Source organism: Manis pentadactyla, chromosome 19, assembly GCF_030020395.1.
Source record: "Manis pentadactyla isolate mManPen7 chromosome 19, mManPen7.hap1, whole genome shotgun sequence".
Taxonomy (NCBI): Eukaryota; Metazoa; Chordata; class Mammalia; order Pholidota; family Manidae; genus Manis; species Manis pentadactyla.
Window position 1 is genome coordinate 20,666,581 of NC_080037.1, and position 22,418 is coordinate 20,688,998.

Genomic DNA, 22,418 nt, shown 5'->3' on the forward strand with positions numbered 1-22,418 from the left:
AGATTTCAGCTAATTATTATTCTTTATTCCTTATCATTTTTTCAGGTATATGGTCCTACTGTTATTGCACCATCACATGACAGCATTATTATCTAATCTGAGAAAACTATGTATTGTATTTAATTTTTGATGACCTTTCTATTCTTAAGTATGTGGAAACCACCAAATTCAATCAGTATTTAAATTGCTTCTATACGTAGAAACCTACATATATATATTGTCTTATTATCTTATCCTAATTATTCAGTAGGATTCACATATATTTGAAATGATAAAAATATTTTTTTAATTAAATTCAATAATCTTTAGAAGTCAAAATAATTCTAATGTGCATTACCACCTTTTAAAATACTCATGCTTCAATCATGTACATTTTGAACACCATTTACATAAGATTAGCTAGTTCAAACAAAAGATAAACCCAGTACAGAAAGCCATTTTCTAGGATTTGTGAATATGCCATGGCCTACATTTTTGTTTTACTTATGATTACAACTTTAGGCCAAAATTTTGCTTAGGCCACCTTTCTTCCAGAGAAATTCATTTTCTAAGTCTCTCTCTATTTTCATTCAAAATGTTCCTTTTTTTTTCACAGTTATAAGGCATTTGAAATGTTTTGGTTTCAATGCAAATACTGTAGTTCAAATTCATGCACTATACCTACCTTTACAGTGGATGACAAAACAAAGCACAATGTTAATTAATAATTATCATTTCCACTCTAAGCAACTCTGAATTCATTTAAATCCTTGAGATATCCATTTACATATAAGCAGACCTCATATTTAATATATGCTAAATTGAGCATGTGTACAAAATACTAATATTTCCAAATGTCCCATTGTTACTTTGTGCAACCATCTTCTATGATTAAAACAGCAAAAATAAATAAAAAGTTACAATTTTTTATTCTTTTATTTCCTTCATCTCCCTCCTTCTGACTTGTCATTTTTGATTTCTTATTGTTGAGCTTAGGATTCATAGAGAGAAATGTAAAAAGCATAAATAAATGACCATAAAGGCAGTGTTCTGATAACAAAGAGATCAAGTAAGGACCTCCAACATTTCGGAAGGCTTCACATATTACCTCTCTCCTCCACAAAGGGAGCACTACAAAACCAATTTCTACAGAATCATTTTGTTGATTTTTAAATTTTTTAAGTATCATCATTCAGTATGTATTATTTTATGTGTGGCATCTTTCCCTTAACGTTATATTTGTGAGCATAATCCATGTTGTGTATCACCTAATTTATTTTAATCTGTGTAGTTGATTATGCAAATATTCCACAGTTTACTTATCTTTCTACAGATAAAGACATTAGAACTTTAAAGTTTAGTTATATTATGAACGGCACTGCTATGGACATTCTGCCACATGCTATTTGGAGGATAGATACTTGTATTTCTGTTGAGTGTACATTTAAGAATGGAATTTCAGGATCATAGGGTAGGTATCATTCAGCTTTAGTAGGTAGTATAAAAAAGTGTTCAAAAATAGATGGACACATATAGCAATGTATAATAGCCCCTCTACAACCAGACCAAACTTAGTTTTATCTGTTTATTTTTCACTTTCTTCATTCTAGTAATGGTATAGCCATAGAGGTTGTTCTTTATGTCAACTTTCTCTGATGATTAATGAAGTTGGTATCATTTAAATAATTACTGGCCATTTGCATTACTTCTTTTTTGAACTATCCATATCACTTCCTCATTTTTCAATTGGCATCTGTCTTATTTATTGTTGCTGTCTAGGGATTCTATATGTTTTAAATATTGCCTTTATTTATACGTGTGTTGCAAAAAATTCCTCGCTATGATGATATCTGCTTTTTATTATTTGTTAACAGTTATTTTTTTTCTTCCAAGGTGTATATTGATATGAAATTGGGTGTTCTATTAACTACAACATATATTAAAAGCATTAAGGATGATAAGTTTTAAATTTTGCTAAGCACTCTGTAAGCTAACTTGGTAATACAAAATATAAGTATGAGATATACCACTTTCTAAGCAAAGGCTTTATTAAGACATAATAAAAAAGGGGTTATTAATTCATTTACTTTTTCTGGTACATCACAGTATAAACCTTTTTCCTTTCTTGAAATTTATTTGTCTCACCCTTTAAACATCATAGTGCCAATTACCTTTTTAGAGGCAGATTTATCATGGTGCATATATTTTAGGATCTCTCACAAGAGCTTAAGTTTTTATTTTATTTTATTTTATTTTTTATTAAGGTATCATTGATATACATTCTTATGAAGATTTCACAAGAAAAACAATGTGGTTACTACATTCATCCTTATTATTGAGTACCCCCCATTCCCCATTGTAGTCACTGTACATCAATGTAGTAAGATGCCATAGAGTCCCTACTTGTCTTCCATGAACCTAATTTTTATTGATATTTTTATAAATATACTTGAAATTTTACATCTTGTATGAAGTATCTCTGAAAATGTAAGCTTCAGGCCTGAGAAAACTGGGATGTAATGCAGATCATCTTATTACATTTTTAGTTGCTTTTTCCCCACAAATATTTATAATCAAAATTGTCAAATGCTTAAACCCTTCACTGCTCATGAAGTTAATATAACACAACAGATAAGATAGTGAGATCAGTGACTCATTAATTGACTGATGATGTGCATTAGAGATTTCTAACGAGGGAAATAGTAAGTAGAAATGGCCATAATTAGTTCTAGTAATGAAAATGAATAAATTTCAAGTAAGCTAAGTCACAAGCTTTATTACATTTTGCCAAATGTATAAAATTCTAGAATATGGGGAATTATAGTATTTTTCCACACTGAAAAATTTTGATAAATTATGTGTCTTGAATGGGAATGTGTATGTATCTGACTTCTGCAAAACTTCAGACTGTAGCTATAAGGAGAAATTAAATTAATTAGACTGTTCATAATTAAATATTCAACCTACAGGGATTTTTTAATCAATTCCATATATCTTAAGAACAGATTGCCTCTTGGAAATAATTGTTAACTAAATTTATAGCCAATATTAAATAATCCCTTACACAGGGAAGTAAAATCCTTGAGAAGCAATATTTTACCTGAATTTGCACTGTTCATGAGCAAAAAAAAAAAAAATCAATCTAGCTGTCTGAGTGGGACATAAGAATTCTTTCCAAGAACTGCTTAATGTGACACTTTCATATAATTAATGTTTTATAAAGGAAATTTCACAGCAGATACTTGAGGCTATGCAGTTTTATTATCCCTGGATATTTATACCACATTCTCTGCTTACTGCATGAGATTTTTGATCTCCTTACAGTGCAAAATATTATTTGTTCACAGACTGCATAGATCCGAAGTCCCCGTGACCAACCACTTTCCATTTCTTCCCTAATTTGCTAAAGTTTTGGTCACATTTGGTGCTTCTCTGTCCCTTCTCAAGGTTTGCTGGCCCTTTCTACTCTCACGTCCGGTTCCTTTCTTTCTATTCACACGGCTACTCCCTTGTTTAGTTCCTTACCAACTTATATGTAGATAATAGAAACTAGCCCCCAGTTTGTGGCTATGGCTCCGTTTATTTTTATCTGTGATTGATAATACTCATTGATTGAGTCAATGGTTGATTGAGTCAACCATGCGGTGGTGAAATTCTTCTTCATAGATACTGTCATGGTGATGCACAATATTTGGGTGTTTCAAAATTCAGCATATCTGGGCCTTCCATTCTACTTTCTGGTGACCCTGATCAGGAAACTTCCTGATATGGACGAATTTTGTTGCATAATCAGCTCAAACCACACAGACACTACTAAACATATTTCCCTAATGTGTCATCTTCTTCCATGGCTGAGGAAGGAATGAAGCAGCAGTAATTGCAACGCATGTCAAGGTCTTCCTTCCTAAAGGAGACACTTGTAAGCTTTCAGACTCAAACACTCCACATTCTGGACTCAATTTGTCTTTCAAAAATTAGCTTCCAATGTTGCTACCAGCAAATCTTTAGTTACTCATTATCTCTGACATGTTTTATTCATTCTAATGTTTTCACTTCTATATGCTCATTAATTCATTCAGGGTTCTCTTCTTTAATTGAAACCCTTTCATGTCTGGCTTATTCCTCACCTTCTTCTTCATCTTTATCTTATCATACTTCTGATAAATGTTTTCCTTATAACTCCTATAACACATTTTAAGACAAAAATTCCAGTTCACTTTATTTCTTAAAGTGCATGTCTAATTCAAGCAATTTTTAATAATTCACTAAAATGATTAAACATTTTTAAAAATATGTTTTGATTTATAACAATTCACAATATATGGAAAGTGGTATTTGGCTTACAGAGCTAACAAAATGATGAATCTAATTTTTTAACTTCCTCTCATGGCAGGTTGGGAGAACCCATGATTAAAATCAAATCTCATAAATAAGCAAAAGTGAGAAAAGTTGAACAAGGTACATCTCAGTTACATAATTAACTTTGAAGGGAAAAGCAGAGAAACTTAAATCAGTGCACAAATCTAAAAGACTAAAAGTCAAATTACAGGCAATGTTAGAGGTCAATAACAGGATAGGAATGATTAAACTAAATCAAGTACGGGGTAAACTTAGAAGGAGACAGGCAGTCTTGTGATGTTAAAGATGGCTTTCTCTTTCTCCTGCATAGTTCTCTGAAGGCTCAATAAGGATTAGAAGTACTATTTGGATGCATTTTTTCAATCATAAATAACAGATGTAAGAAGAACATTCATATGTGAAAATTAGCATAGACATAATTATTGATATATAACTAAACGTAGTTCACACTTGTTTAAATTAAATGAAACATTATAATTTCCAGTATTCAAATAAAATTATGAGCATCATATTCCTTGTAGCAGTATATTTCTTTTGAAAAAGAAAAACTGTCTTTAATAATATCTGGAATGGCAGAGAGCCTTCTCCCAAGATAAATAATCATAATTGGTGAAAATAATAAAGCACACGTTTAAAGTATATGACTATAGTAGAAAGACACAAATGAAGAAAAATTATTGAAAGGAAAAGGAAATATACTAATATTAGTAAGTATATCAAGAGACTGTGGCACTTGCGCCACACTGCTCTCAAACCTAGCCAGCTTGCTGTGATGGCATCATCCTGACGCAGGTGGGTGTAGCCAAGATCGAAGGATTCTCTCTTCCTCCAGACACCAGAACAGCACCATAGTATCCATCCAGGAAATGCTGGACATCTTGCAAAGACTCTTTTTGAGGTAACAGAGAGTGGGAGGACCGGGATTCCCCTCTTTCATCTGTCTCCTCACATGGAGTCTGTATTCCAGGTACAGCAGCCCAAGAATACCCTAACATCCTTGCTTAACATTATTCATTGGACAGAGGTTTTTTTTGCAGTTTAGCAAGCTGAGAAGTTTGCAAGCTACTGCCCTACTTGTAAAGCAACAATTTCATTCTGAGAGAATTGTGCCACTGCCTCTGCCCATACTCCAGTGCCACAGCAATGGTGCACAAGATTTACATGGTGGGACAGGAAGGCAGTGAGAACAAAGAGCTCTGAGGCTGTCCTCAAAGGAACAGGCCACATTTGGAACAGAGCATGGGTAAGTTTACATGTAAGGGTACTGTTGAAACAATGGAAATTTTGTAGTAAGCAATTACGAAGAGGCTGGTAGCTCCATGATAACAACAATCAAGACTTCAGCCAACTAGAATTTTAGCAGAGAGAACCAGGCAAAAGACAACTGTGAAAAACCTGCAAGGGGCCAGATCAAACTCAAGAAATGTACTTATAGCCTGGATTATTATTATTTTTTGGTCTAGCTACTCTCTTTTCATTTTTATTTTAAATTGGGATATAATTGACTTACAATATTATATTAGTTCCAGATGTACAACATAGTGATTCAACATTTGTATACATTGCAAATTGATCTCCACAACATGTGGGTACCATCTGTCACCATTCAAAGGTGATACAGTATTATTGACTATATTCCCTATGCTTTACTAAATGGAAGAATATATCTGAAAATCACATCTCTGATAAGGAGTTAATATCTTAAAGAAATAAGGAACTCATACAACTCAATAACATAAAAATAATCTGATTAAAAAATGGGCAGAGGAGCTGATTAGATATTTTTCTGAAGAAGCCATACAGATGGTCATCAGACACAAGAAAAGTTGCTCAATATCACTAATCTTGGATAGAGAAATGTAAGCCAAAGCCACAATGACGTATCACCTATACTGTTAGAATGGCTATTATCAAAAAGATTAAGTATAACTGTTGGCGAGGATGTGGAGAAAAGGGAACCCTTATACACTGCTGCTGGGACTATAAAATGGTTTAGCCATTATGAAAAATTATAACTAGAACTACCACATAGGTTTCTTTTTCTAAGCAATTTTTTTTCCTTAAATGTAAAAGATACTCCCGTATAGCAGAGACAGGAAGGACAGACATGAGGACTACATGCCAGTGCATGACTAGGCTGCTGCTGCTTTGTAATTTAATTGTTTTAAACCTCAAAAGAAGAGGATGGCAGTTATAGTGGGCACTGAGCCCCTTGTCATCTCAAAAGTTCCAGGCCCAGGTCTCTGACTGGTGTGAGGCCCATGGTTATACTGTATGAGGCAGACGCAGGCATTACAAGCTAATCAGCCCAGGTCATGTGAGTGTGCAGGTTCAGGATGCTGGTGTGCATGGGCTGGCTGCTCTTGAATAGGAGATCCTCAATTAAAACTTATGGGAGTTGCTCACTTCATCGATATTACCAAGGACCTGGGGCTCAAGGAAAGTGAGGTCTGGATGGCAAATCTTCCCATAAAATTCAAAAACTCCCATTGTTGACAGTTTCAATCAGTTGTTTTGTGACCTTAATGACATCCTGTTTTGGCACTTGAGGTCTTCATCTGTGGTGGTGTTGCAGCTCTCTGTGGAACTCTTAATATGATCGGTTGCTTTGTACACCTAGGTGGTTGGACTATGTGACTTCTTGTTACATCTAACATCAGATAGACTGCAACTAACTTCTTGTTCAATAGGCTTTTGGTGGCTGAAAATTTCCTGGAGCTAAGAATGGCTGTCTTCAGCTCTCTCGTGGTATTGAACCTGAGCAAGCACTTCCCAGTCTCTGGATGATGCATCGTTGATATCACTAAGAATCTTTGGTAGATCCATGGGTACCTGAGAGCCTGGTGAACTGTGATGTGCTTTGTGGGGGTCGCGCTCGGCATCTGGTTGATCACATCCTTGCCTTCAGGAGTCACTGTGTCTCACTCTACTGATGAGAAATCATAGGCTACAGCCTTGATCCACTAGTAAAATTGGTGCTGATCCTCATTCCATAAGGGATACTATCCCAATGGGAGGACATACAGGATGACCCCACAGGCCATAATACCCACAGATTTTCCACAGGGATCTTTCTTCAAAACCTGAAGGGACCAGTAACTTTCGGTGCCACAAAAATCAAACCAAGTCTGATTGGTACAATGGTAAGATACCTGCACTTTGATGGGTGGGCAAAATCAGCTACATTGACAGCGACACCCTTGCATTTTCTTGCCGACAGTAGGTTCTAGGTTTCAGTTTCTGGGGGACAATGTCATACTGCTGGATGTGGTTAACACTCCAGAATCTGATGCATATATGGCTGGCATCATCTTCACTGTAGTTCTCGCTAGCTACAGGGTCTTTAAATAGATCCCTACCAGTAACAAAGTCAACCATGAGGTAGTGAAATTTTTCTTCATAGATACTATCATGGTGATGCACAATATTTGGGTGTTTCAAAATTCAGCATATCTGGGCCTTCCATTCTACTTTCTGGTGACCCTGATCAGGAAACTTCCTGATATGGATGAATTTTGTTGCATAATCAACTCAAACCACACAGACACTATTAAATATATTTAGATCAATATTCCTGTTGAACACAGATGTAAAAATCTTCAACAAAATATTAACAACTGATTTAAAAAATATATAAAAAGAAGCATTCTTTAAGACCAAATGCGATTTATTCCAGGGATGCAAGAATGGTACAATATTGGTTAATCGATCAATGAGATACACCACTCAACAAACAGGAGAATAAAATTCCCATGATCATCTCAAGAAATGTTGAAAAAGTATTTGACAAAACACCATCATTCATGATAAAATTTATCAATAAAATGGGTATAGAGAGTATGTACCTAGACATAATAAAGGCCATATACAACAAACCCACAGATAACATCATATTCAATGGCAAAAAGCTGAATACATTTACTCTAAGATCAGAAATAACAAAAGAATGTCCACTCATGCTACTTTTATTCAACATAGTACTGAGGGTCCTAGCCATGGCAATTAGAGAAGATAAAGAGATAAAGTCATCCAAAGTAGTAACATTAGGCTTATGGGAAAGGCAAAGATTTCCACATAAGATTAAAAATAATTCAAAGACGTCTACTCTCACCACATCTATTCAATAATTTTTGGAGGTTCTAGCCAGTGAAGTTAGGCAAGAAAATGAAATAAAACACTTCCAAATGGGAAAGGGAGAATTTAAACTATCTTTTTTTGCAGTTGATATAATATTGTATATAAAAAATAGTAAGGAATCTGAAAAAAATTGAGCTAATAAATTTAGCAAAGTTCTGTAATAGAAGATCATTATACAAAGTCAATTCTTTGTGTACACTACCAATAGCAATCTGAAATTAGATTAAGATAATACCATTTGCAATTATATAAAAAATATAATTCTTGGAAATAAGCTTAATGAAAAGAGTACAAGACTTATGCACTCAAAATTAAAAAAATACTGTTGGAAGACATCAAAGAAGGCTTATAAAAAGTCCAACAGACTTTTTGCAGAAATTAAGTATCTGATCCTAAAACTCATAAGGAAATACCAGCTATCCAGAAAGTCAAATTATCTTGGAAAGATAAGCAAAGTTAGAAGACTCACATTTCCAGATATCAAAACTAAATAAAAACAGTGTAACTGGCGTAAAGAGGAACCTACAAATCAATGAATATAACTAAAAATATGAATATAAATAAACCTTTACAGTTTTGGTCAATTGATTTTCAACATGGGTGACAAGGGAAGTCAGTGAAGAAAGAATAATTTTTCAATAAATGATTTTGGGGCAACTGTATATACTTATGCAAAAGAATAAGTTGGTCTCACAGAGCACATCATAAAAAAATTAACTCAAAAGAGAGACCATAGACCTAAATGGAAGAGGTGTAATGAACTATTCTAAGGAAACGAGCAAATCTTCCAGACCTTGTATAAAGAAAATCCCTTATAAAAAAAAAAGAGAAAATCCCTTATAAGTATGACACCAAATCCATAAATGGCAAAAGAAAAAATAAATAATTGGATTCCTTCCAAAATTGAATATTTATGATTCAGATACCATTTGAACCTATTTATTTCTAGTATGGATATAAAATGGTATAGCTTCTGTATAAAACAATTTGGTAGTCCCTTAAAATGTTTTATACAAAGTTACTCAAAGACACAGTAATTTCACAATGTATCTAAAAGAAATGGAAACATATGTATGCACAAAAACTATACATAGATATTCATGCCAATGTCAGTTATAATGCCCAAAAGTGGAAATCACCCAAGTGAGCATCAATAGATGAATAGTTCAATAAAATGTGGTGTGCAGGTACATTGCAATATTATTTGGCAATAAAAAGGGATGAAGGATGATATATGCTGTAATATAGATGAACTTTAAAAATTATGCTAAGTGAAAGAAGCTGAAGACTGTATTGTCTATAATTCCATTCACTTAAAATGTAAGAATAGAAAATTTTATTTAGAGAGAAAACAGATTGTAGGTAAATGGTCTGGTGGAAAATGGGGAGTGACCTCTGTCTGACAGGTGCAGGATTTCTTTGAAATTGATTGTGGTAATGGTTTCATAACTCAATGAATATATTAAAATTTTTGCATTTTCAAATTTAAATTTTTGAAGTATATAATATGTGAATTATATCCCAATAAAGTTGTTTAAAAATTACCTTATATTTAATATGTCAAATAAGATATAAAGTGTGATCCCCTCTCGGCATTTTATAGCAGAAACAAAACAGTTCCTTGCTCCCAGAAGACTGCTACAGGAAGAACTGTGCTCTCTTCATCACTGAAACATTGAATTTCTGGATATGATGACTAGTACTGCTGTTTAGCTACATATCTGAGAAAGAAGTCAATACCAAGGACAAAAGTGAAATATTGAGAAAGCATTTAGACACAAAAATACATTGCTACATATTATCAAGTAATTGGTTTATACGTGATTCTGTGACCCGCGAATGCTGGAATGACCTCTCCTTAAGGTAGTAAAAGGCAGCAGTCTCCTAGCTCTGAAAGCATCATTCAGGTAGATTCCTCATTCTGTTCGGCCTGCTTCGAACCTCAAGCATCAGTGTGTATTCCCGTGAAGAGTGAGTCATGGGGTAATTACTGCCATCTGTTTGATTTGACCTTAATGTCTCGTATCTTTTACATTCCTCATCTGCTATTTTCATAATAAGTTGAAGTGAAAGCAACTGAAGATGAGGCAAACCTGTTATTCATCCTAGTCTTTGAACATGGTTTACATTATGTGTTTTAAGTTTGTCCAAATTAGTTGCGAAGAACTAGGGCCTTTGCTAATGCTATGGAATCGATGAATCTTGGAGAAAGAATGCATTATTATTTCTAATCAGGGCTAATACTAAGCATTTTTTATTAGTCATTGTAGTGTAGATCTTACCAGTCAAAATGAAAATGTCAACAATCCAAACAAGTACCAATAAGCAAGTACTTTTCAAAATACACTAGCTTTCCTGCCTTCCTTTAGAATATTGAAGTTGTTTTCTCTCCTGGATTTGAAATAAAACTTCAAAAAATAATTATCTTAACAGTGACAAATTAATTTTTAATAGACATTCCTTAGTGTACATTTATCTTCCAACTATCAGTTTAGTCAGTATTTTATTTCTTTGTCTGGAGTGGCCAAAGTCACTTCAATCCCTTTATGTGAAAAAGAAATGAAGGAAATCATCCCAAATCCCAGATTTGGAAGACTTATCCATGGAAGAGGTAATAAGTGACAGGAGATGACAGGTAATAAGTGACAGGTATAAGCAATACCTTATTGCCACTTTCAGAAACATGAGAAGACAGGGAAAAAAAAATTAGGGAATAAGTGCCATGATCTGTTTTGTTCTTACCTTCAAATCTTCTACTAGTGATTTCCAGCAGGAAAACAAACAGTAACCATCGGTCATGGTTATTCAAATGAAACAGTTTGTTCATTTTGGCCCTTGGACATAGCAGATCAGGAAAAAGCACTGAATGGCATGAAAAACAGGGTAAGTTGAAACATGAAGAATAAATTCAGGCACAACTTAATCTTAGACTTAGCAAAATGTCTATTGTTTTCCTATCACAATATGAAAATTGAAGAAATTCAATGCAAACACACCTTCCCTCCTAGCAGTCTTAAAGGCCATTTACAGGGGAAATCTTTAGGTTGCTTCAATGACATCCAGTTCAAAGGGCACAGGTGTGTAATTTCTGTAACTGCCATCCATTAATAATTTAAGCAAAAATAGAATTACATGTGATAGTTTATTTAGAAAAGGTAAATGTTGATGTCTGTTGAATTATAACACTCAATGGTGGGAATAATGTTTAAATACTAGATATGCAGAACACTTGTCTTTATTAATATGTACAATCTAATTCTCTATCAAGTGAAGAGTCAAAGTCCTTCATATTATGAGCTCCATGAGTGTCAGCAAGTCAAACCATGCCCTTTTTTCCCTCTCCACCAAACAGAAACAGCCTTCTTTCAGCACAATCATGTCAAAAGTTTTATTGGCACATTAAGTTCTATTATATTCATGGAAATTACTCTCAACATTCTTTGGTTGCTACTGATTTTGTAGGGAGCCCGATGAAAAATTCTGTATGTTTCATATAAGTTGTTTTGTCAATAAGGGTGTATTGGAAATTCTGGGTTGCTTACACCGGCTAAGGACTATCAGCTTAGGAGCTTCTCGGGACCTAAGAGGAGACTGAACACTCGGACACAAGAAAGCAATAGAACAGATGGAAACAAGGATTTGACTCTTACAAGATGTTCTTCCATTGAAATTAAAGCACTAGTCAATATAAAAAATATATAGATAGTTGATCTCTACATGCTCACGTAGTTTCTACTTTACCTTTACAATTTATTAAGTGCCTTGGCCAAATAAATTATGCATATTAATCCTGTTAATTGAAATGTATATATGTAAGGTTTCTGAGTAAACTTGTATAAAATATAAATATTATAATTATTTTAATATTAATGTAGGCTGTATTTCTATGCATTCATGGTTATTTTTAATTTTAGTGTACAAGGTTTCCCATACTTAACTAATTCACACTCTAATATATAAACAAGTTACTCACATATTACAGGCAGTAATGACTAGTAGTAATGGCATGCCATTGAAGATGATATGAAAGTCCCTCTTAAGAAAATCTGTGAATCAAAATATGACACAAATGTTAGTAATGAATTATTACAATAAAAAAGAAATAACATACACTTGGATCATATAATTATAAATACCTGTGTTGATTCTGTTCTTGGAGAAATTATCACTATTCTGTACAAAATACAAACACTAAAACTATATTATTTTCTATGACAAAAATATAATGATTTGTTAATATGTTTCGGGGGTAATGTGTCCCTGATATTTTACTAATAAAGTGTTACTCTAAACTAATGAATTAAAAATTTGAGAATACAAATCATCATAACTCCCCCCCCTTATTAGCTCTTGAGCAAGCTACATATGGTAGCCCAGCAAAAAGGTTTTTCTAATTCTATCCATCTGCTATTCCATCCCTAATTCCTCCCTGAATACATATTTTTTCTTTGAGTATCAAGCTTTTCAAACCTTCTTCTATTTAGAATATTTCTTACTAAAGTAAAGTAATTAGAAATAATAACTAGTTTGATAAAACTATAAATATTTTAGGATGCTGTAAGAATTGTTGTGTATCATTAGCTTATTACATTTTATTAATTATACATGCATAAATGTAAAAGGTAAAAATGAGAAAAACGTAGTAAGAAAGTGTTAAGTTCAGCTTTGTATTTAAAGCAAGGATTCTTTATAGTTATTTCTAGTTTGAATGGGAAATATGAAATAAGTCCAACTGTGCATAGAAAAATAATTTTATTAATTAAATTATTTCCACTCTATGCTTGCAAATGATTTTCCTGGTTTTATAAAAATCTAAAGAAAACCAGAAAATACAGTCCCGGCTCCAGAGCCCAAGCTATGAGCATGTTATGTTTTTAATAGGAACAAAAATAAGTATTTTTAGTTTATACTTTAATTATTAGTTTAGTCTCTAATTCTAACATTTGAATCATATTAATTATATGTTTTCTAGGACTAATTTTACAAGAAGTATAATTCAATCAGTATTTTTCTCCAATGTTCTTATACTGTTGTTAATGTCTAGAATAAGGACAGTTATGGACTGAGTGGTTATGTCCCCCTGAAAATTCATATGTTCAAACCCATCTCCCATGTGACAGAATTAAAAAGTGAAGCTTTCAGGAAGTAATTAGGATTGGATGAGGTCATGAGGATAGAGCCCTCATGAAAGTAATTAGTGCCCAAATAAGTCAGGGCAAGTGCTTGCTTCCTCCTACTACTCTGCTACACGAGGATACAAGAAGCCAGCAATGTGTAACCTGGAAGGGAGGTCTCCAGAACCTGATCCTTCTGGCACCTTGATCTCCAACTTCCAGGCTCAAAAAATGTGAGCAATAAATTTCTGTTGTTTATACTTCAATGACTGGAACAAATAGTTCTAAAATTCATATGGAACCACAAAAGACCCCAAATAGCCAGAGCAATCCTGAGAAAGAAGAATAAAGCAGGGTGGATCTTACTTCCCAACTTCAAGCTTTACTACAAAACCGCAGTAATCAAGACAATTTGGTACTGGCACAAGAACAGACCCATAGACCAGTGGAACAGAATAGAGACTCCAGATATTAACCCAAACATATATGGCCAATTAATATATGATAGAGGAGCCATGAATATACAATGGGGAAATGACAGCCTCTTCAACAGCTGGTGTTGGCAAAGCTGGATAGCTACACAAAAGAGAATGAAACTGGATCACTGTCTAACCCCATACACAAAAGTAAATTTGAAATGGATCAAATACCTGAATGTAAGTTATGAAACCATAAAACTCTTAGAAAAAAACAAATACAAAAGTCTCTGGGACATAAACTTGAACAACTTCTTCATGAACATATCTCCCCGGGCAAGGGAAACAAAAGCAAAAATGAAGAAGTGAAACTATATCAAGTTGAAAAGCTTCTGTACAGCAAATGACACCATCAATAGAACAAAAAGACATCTGACAATATGGGAGAATATATTCATAAATGACATATCCAATAAAGGATTGACATCCAAAATATATAAAGATCTCATGTAGCTCAACAAACAAAAAGCAAATAATCCAATTAAAAAATGGGCAGAGGAGCTGAACAGACAGTTCTCCAAAGAAATTCAGATGGCTAACAGACACATGAAAAGATGCTCCACATCGCTAATCATCAGAGAAATGCAGATTAAAACCACAATGAGATATGGTATTTTTTTTATAGCAGTCCAAACTAAGACAGGGTCTTTCAAAATATTATTATGGTGAAAGCCTTCAAATAAAAAGTTAATTCAATTTTAAGCATTTCCTCAATTGTCTCAATCTTTAAATCCTAGCTCCACCAGTTCATTATCATGAGAGCATGGACAGATTATGCTCCCTATTTCTTGGTCACCTCATTCACACAGTATTTCAGACCAACAGCAGAGTTTGAGAGCTTTGGTCCTGAAGGAGGAGCCTGACTGCTGCACAGGTAGCCTATGAACTCATAGGCAACATGAGTAATTTGATTGTGTGCATGTGTATGTGTAAGCACATTGTTCATTAGCCTTGGCAATTTTGGGAGACTTGCCTAATATACATTTAGAAGAAAGAGTTTGTCTTCTATACAACATTACATAATACCCCATACTTTTGGTATGATGTTTTTGTAATTAGAATTAAGTTGTATAAAAGTGATGTGAGAAAAACTCATACTACAGTAACCAAAATTTGTAATTAGCTTAAATAGAAATTTAATAATCTGTAGGAATTTAAATAGTAATTTTGTGGAAAAAACAGCTTTTATGGGAGCACATTCAATTATTGTATTTTTTAGGGGAGTTCTTAGTTCTGGAGATCTTTTATTTATCTATATGTATTAAATAAATTGTGTGGTTAGTATCAGTAAAGTTTTCTTCAAACCTAATGTCAGGTGATAGGAATTTCAAATGAAGCTCAACTTTCAATATGTTAATCACAGTAATACAGAAAAGCAAAATCCTTCAAAACTGGAAAGTGTCTCAGCACTATGTTCAAAATATTGATACTGAGAATATATTTGTTTTTTAATTTTGTTTTGTCTATTGCCTCATCATTAATTAATGACTGGGACCCAATAAAAAAGTTATTTTTCAATTAATGAGTCAATGGATAATTAGATCACTTAAGACAGTTAACTCTTAGGCAGATAAAGGAAAAAGTAAAAACACTCATTTTCAGAAATTGTTGTAACATAATAATGATGTAGTAGTGTCCCAAATGTAAGAAAGCCATATACAAATTCTATCATTGTAAATGCATGACACAATTTTTCAGAATAAGCTTCACAAAGAGAATTTCAGAGCCCCTTCTGATTTTTAATTCAACTTTTAAATTTGTAGAAGTTGAATAAATGTTTTAAAAATGGATCCAAAATAAGCTTGTCTGATAATATAGCATTCATTGTCTGATGCCTTCAGGCAAATTTGATTAGCAGTTGTGTCATGCTAGTCTTAATAAATCATCACATTCAAAGCAGATGTGCTTTTCAATAATCCTAAATTTAAATTATTTCAGTCATTTTTTTCTTCTCAACTGTGTTTGTTATGTTTTCAAAAGCATTCAATTTCATATCTATAAAATATTTTAAATGCATAAAAAGTTGAAGAGTGTTCTTTTAAATAAGCATTCTAAACTACTATGAGGCTAAATTTGAATGTGAATTGCAGCACCTCTGATGAATAGCTATATCATTAATCTGTAATCAGCCATTGACATATTCATTTGTTCAAGAGACCAGCTGTCGGTAGGGCAATTTTCATAAAATTAAGAAATCAATGTTATAACCATATGCAATGTTTGATTTGATGCAGAGGGGAATTAGTAATAAAACTAGAGTGTAGTTCTTCATAAAGAGATGACATTCACATAACCTTAACCCTTTACACAAACAAATCTGAAATTAAAAAATGTTTTATGCTCACAAATAGTTTTTTCACCTTTCAACATATGTTCTGAAAGTTTTTTATTTAGGTTTTGTAGAAAAGTGATGTCAGAAATATGACTGCAAAATAAAAAAACGAGTTAGTAAATATTATGTCCCTAGTATGAGTATCTGTTACTAGATTAAACATATATCCAGCAATAATTTATAAATAAAGTTTCACATCATTGGTCATTTTGAGTTTATAATAGAATATAACTACTGTAATAAAAATAGATTTTGACACAAAATACATATAATGATTTGAGCATATGTAAAATTTGTCTAATTATGTAATTTTATTTATGGAAACCAAAGGTAAATTGTTTAAATTGGAAGAAAAATAACTTAGAAAGAGATTATTTTGATCATTAAATCAGTCAAAGCAGTGTGATAAATCATTTGTAATCTATTCTTATAGAAAATGAACACATATACAAAATCACTTTTATTGGCTAGTTTAATAACTTCCTTGAAGATATCATAATCAGATGACTTCTAAAAGTATCAACTAATTGTATATATATATATAATTTAATAAGAAGTGTGAATATGCATATATATATATACATCAAAAGGTACAAACGTTCAGTATTTGATTAAAAATCAATTATTTATGGAAAGAAAAGCCTGTTCTAATAGGTTACATGTTGAATAACAAAGGAAACATCTTCAATGTATCTAATTTTTTTATGAGTTTTGCTCTAAAATATTTAATTAAAACACTTTAACACTTCGTATTTATAAAGATACACAAAATCACGGTGTTTTAAACTGACAGGAGCCCACCTTGTGCCTATCTATAGCCTCCATCTCAGGCAAATGCCACTTTAGTAATGAGATCCCTGAGGAATCCTGGACTGCTGGGGCAGGGAAACAACACGACTCAAATGTATCTTCCAGTTCACAGGCTTTTACGTTTTTTTCATCAGTGGGAAACCTAAAACAATGACAGGAGAAAAAAAGCGTCTGGTTTGGGTGCCTAATAATAAATATACTTTTCCAAATCCCCTGTACTTTTGCCATTTCAATTTCCTTAATAATATCATGAGGGCAAAATAAAACAAATAAGCAAACAAAAACATCTCTTTAAATTGTTTTACATTCTTCTCCTAGAGATAGGGTCCTGCTTCCTCCCCTTAAATTTGAGCAGGGTTGCTACTGCTTTGGTCATTAGAGTATGGTTTTGTAAGTTCCAACTGCCATCTACCCTCCACTAAGATGCAAAACCTCTGAGATAAGGGATATTTTTTGTCTTGCATCACAGTTATGTAGCTGAAACCTGTTCATTGCTTACAAGGAATCATCTACTTCTGCTCTCGCATATCCCTCACAACCCGGCTGCAAAAAGACTCCAAAAATACCTCTCTGGTCCAGATATGACATCACTCATTGCCCCACCTTGTAATCGTCTATTGACGTGGAGATGGCCTTCTTCTCTCTACCCCTTGGAAACACCTACTGATACGGAAATGCACTAAGGCCAGGCAAGAGATTCTGGAAACACTGAAATTTTACCCACAGGTTGTCAACTTTTTCCAGTTTTAGCCTTTTGCTTGTACCATTGCATTAATTGTTTGAAATTCTAATTCTTTCATTTCTGACTTGTTGCTTTAAATGGCTACTCTGAAACCTTGCAGCTCAGCTCCCTCCTAGTTCAGCTGAGCTCCAGAATCTTATTAAAGCAAAATAAAAAACAGAGGCATATCATTTTATATTCCTATTTAAATAAAGTTTCATTTGAACAAAATGTAAAACTATATATTTACCTCATAAATATTTATATTAAGCATCATTTTAAATATTGTAGATTTTTTAATTCAATAGCATTTATTAAAATAATGCAATATAATAAGTAGACATCCAGCTTAAATTTAATATTTGGATATTTTGTATGAACCACGTATATCAGGAATATACACATCTTCCTATTATAAGAGGGGAAAATTCTTATAGGAAACACCACCTACAGTCATTATACATAGGTATAATGAGCAGGAGTAGATGACTGCTTGTACACAATAAATGGGTTGCTCCCTGTTTATTTCTCTATTTGAATGATTTTGGCTTCAAAGGCTATTTGCCCCAGGCAGGGAATATATTTTTCTCCTGGAGTTACACCTGAAGAAAGTCAACAGAACCTCTAAACCCCAAATTGGTCTTCATGGGTGTGATGCTTTGGTACACTGCCCCTAGAGATGATGAGGAAATATAAACCCCACTGTGGATGGTGGGGAGGCCCCAGTGGCTGCTGTTGTAGGAGGTGATGACTTGCCATTCCCTCTGACAGCAGTGGATGGTGTGGCTTCACCCAGGAGCCTCTATCCATAGGACTTCCAACTGGGAAGCCCCTAGTGGGGAATAGGTCTATGGTAAAGCCTTTCCCAAGAACTGAGGAAGAGTGGAGACACCAGAAGCTGTGGGATTAGCCATCTGTGTGATAGCCCACTCCTAGTCCTTTTAATTCCCCAGTGTAGCCAGAGAAAAAGCCAGATGGCTCCTGGTGTATGACCGTGGACTACAGGGAATTGAATAAAGTCACACCCCCTTTACATGCTGCTGTTCCCTCCATAGCAGACATTCAGGACACCCTCAGCCATGAGCTGGGAATGTGTCATTATGTTGTGGACCTTGCTAATGCTTTCTTCTCTATTGACATAGCACAGAAAAGTCAGGAACAGTTTGCCTTCACATGGGAAGTCTGGCAGTGGACATTCACTGTCCTTCCACAGGGACACCTCCACAGTCCAACCATCTGTTATGGACTTGTAGCCCAGGACTTGGCCACATGGAAGAAACTGCAAATGGTGCTGTTGTATCACTACATTGATGATATTATGTTCACGTCTGATTCTCTTAGAGATTTAGGACGGGAAGTTCCTAGACTGCTGCAACATCTACAGGAAAAAGAATGGGCTGTGAGCACCACCAAGGTTCAGGACCTGGTTTGTCTGTAAAATTCTTGGGGGTTCCTGGTTGAGTAAAACTAAAGTTATCCCAGAAGCAGTCATAGACAAGGTCCAGGCTTTCCCCACCCCTACCACTGTGGCAGTATTATAAGACTTTTTGGGTCTTTGGAGCTACTGGAGAGTGTTTATCTCACACTTGGCAGAAATTCTGAAGCCCTTATACCAGTTGGTACAAAAGGGTGTCAGGTGGGACTGAGATGAGACATGTGCAACTGCTTTAACTACTGCCAAGTGGGAAGTCAAGGTCATACACGCCTTCAGTATAATGGACTCATCAAAGCCCTCTGAGCTACGTGTTCATACAACCAAAGATGGTTATGGATGGGGCCTTTGACAGAAGCTTGAATGGATCTGCCAACCTATCAGATGCTGGTCACAACTATGGAAAGGAGCAGAGGCCTGGTACACCTTGATAGATAAGCGACTGGCTTCTCAGTAATGTGGCTTGCTGGCTACGGAGCCCATCACCAGAACAGCTCTAACCAAGGTAAGAACCACCTATCCCATCACAGGGTGGATATGAGACTGGAACTGAAGGCCACACAGTGCCATGGCACAGATGCCTATGCTAGCCAGATAGGGTGCATATTTATAGCAGTGTAGTGCCCTTTCCACTAGCCCCTTAAGTGTAGAACTACAATGCTTGCTGGGGCCTGTGACATACCAGTGGAAAGTAGCAAGAATTTGCTTTTGAGCCATTGGTAACTGAGAGTCTTTTCCAGGAGGGAAGAGTCCCTATACCTGAAGATGCTTGGTACACAGATGGCTCCAGTCTTGGAAACTCCAGAAGTGGAGGGCTGTGGTTTTCCATCCTAAGACTAAGATAGAATGGATGGAGGATGGAGAGGGGATGATTTGTTGTTAGCATGGCTCATGATCACACAGGAGCCCTACCCTATAGTTGAGTGCATTGATACCTGGGCCATCTATTGGGGCTTGATTCTGTGGCTACTGACATAGTACCATGCCAACTGGATGGTTGGCCACAGGTCTGTTTGGGGGCAGGAGCACTGGCAAGGCCTATGGGCCTCTGGTCAGACTAAGACAGTTACTGTATATCATGTAACTGGCCATTTGCCTTTGGCACCCCTAGGGAATGATGAAGCAGACACATTGGCCCAGGTGCATGGCTAGAAGCAAAGCTTGTCTCTAATGTAGCCCAATGTTGACATCAACATTTTTTGCACATGGGACAAAAGACAGTGTGGGCTGTAGCCCATCAGTGGGTCTTGCTGTTGACCTTTGAAGAAGCCAGCAGAGCTACAAGGGTGCTTTATGTGCTCTAGGAGGGACTTACACAGAGTCTCGCAGAAACATGGGACAAGAGTAAAGGGGCCGAAACCCCTTGTCAGGTGGCAGATAGACTATATTGGACCTCCCCCCATCTCAGAAGGATTCAGTGTGCCATGACTTGTGTGGACACAGATCCTGAACTTGTTGGCTGATCTTCCTGCATGTCAAGCAGATCAGCAAACCACCAAAAGGGGCCTAGAGCTTCTCTTTGCAGCCTGGCCTGCCACAGGTGAGGGAGAGCAATCAAGGTACCCACTTTACTGGACACATGTTACAAAAATGGGTGCAGCAATTAGCGATAAATTGGAAATTTTATGTACACATAACCCTACCTGGGAAGGAATGATAGAGAGGTACAATGATTTGTTGAAATCTGGCCTGTAGTTGGACATTAATGATCCTCAGGGCTGGTCAGTTCGCTTATGGTCAGTGCTGTGGCATGTGAATGAGAAGCCTCCAAAAGGAGCCTTGAGCCCTGTGGATGTGCTAACACACATTGCTGCCTCTCCTGTACAACTGTATGTGCAAACCGAAGCAGAGTTATTGAAGCCAGGATATGGCTAGGAGGGCAACATCCTGCTGCCAGCCTCAACTGTGTTAAACCCTGGAGACTCTGTTGAGGGGATGAGGCCATGATTATTTTGACACATGGACCAGGGATGGCTGGCTCTTCTGTCACCTTGTGGAGGAAGCCTGAAGCTGGCCTCCTGTGTGTTCCTGGAAGAACAGCAGAGTGGCCCCCAAAGATCACGGTAGTGTATCCAAGATGGTTGGGAGGTAAGAGCATCTTATGGGGAATTTTTGTTTTATCTTTATGGCCAGTGCATGTACCTCCCATAGCCCCACATATTGACTCATCTGTAACTCCCACAGGGAGTGGGGGTGAAAGTCTGGTATACTAGACCAGAATGAGATCCCATCCCTGACACTATCCTTTCATAGAACCCTCTCTTGCATACATCCTACCTGATGGTCAAGATTTGCCTATGCTGGTGTCATTAAAACATAGATCTTATCAACCTTAAGTTTATTTTCTTCTCCAGTCCCTGTGGCCTGGACCCACCCCCTGGCTGCAGCTGCCTCCTAATGATTGCTTTGAACTCCCTACCCATTGAACTACTGACCACCTGTGGAATGGGAAAGCTATGGACTTAATCTGCACAGGACTTGAACCAAGTGAATCCTCCATCTTGAGCATTATCATGATTTTATTGCTGTTGTTATTGTAGACTATTAGTCTGGTTGCAGTGCTCCAGTTTTCTCACACAGGTGCGATTGTGGAAGATGTAGAGAGAGTAGATTGTGAGGTAAGATTTCTGGAGGTCTCCTTATGGGGGTCCTTATAGGCTATGGGTATGATTGCAATATTTTCAGAATCTCTCACCTGGCTTTAGTGCATGTCCCTATCAGTTGGTGTTTCCAAGTGGTGGAGTGAAGTAGTCCATCTCCATGTCTATTGGTGATTACAAGGGGGGACAAGTGAGGCCATATCTGGACTGGAGATGTTTGATGGGGTCATTTTGCAGCCGGGTCATGAGAGACATGGGCCAACAGAAGTAGATGACTGCTTGTAAGCAACAAATGGGTTTATCCCACTTTATTTTTCCCTTTGTCTGATTTCAACATGAAAGGTTATTTGCCCCAGGCTGGGAACATATTTCTCCCCACCAGAGTAACACAACCCCATTGCATTTTATTCCATGGAATAAATTGTTGAGAGTCAGATGGATCAACACTTATCATTTCT

The 22,418-nt window shown here is 35.6% G+C and overlaps 1 pseudogene; it reads right to left on the reverse strand.

Annotated features, from left to right (window-relative positions):
- Positions 1 to 6,637: 6,637 nt before the first annotated feature.
- On the reverse strand, positions 6,638 to 11,302 carry LOC118935402 (calcium/calmodulin-dependent protein kinase type II subunit gamma-like; annotated as a pseudogene).
- Positions 11,303 to 22,418: the final 11,116 nt, after the last annotated feature.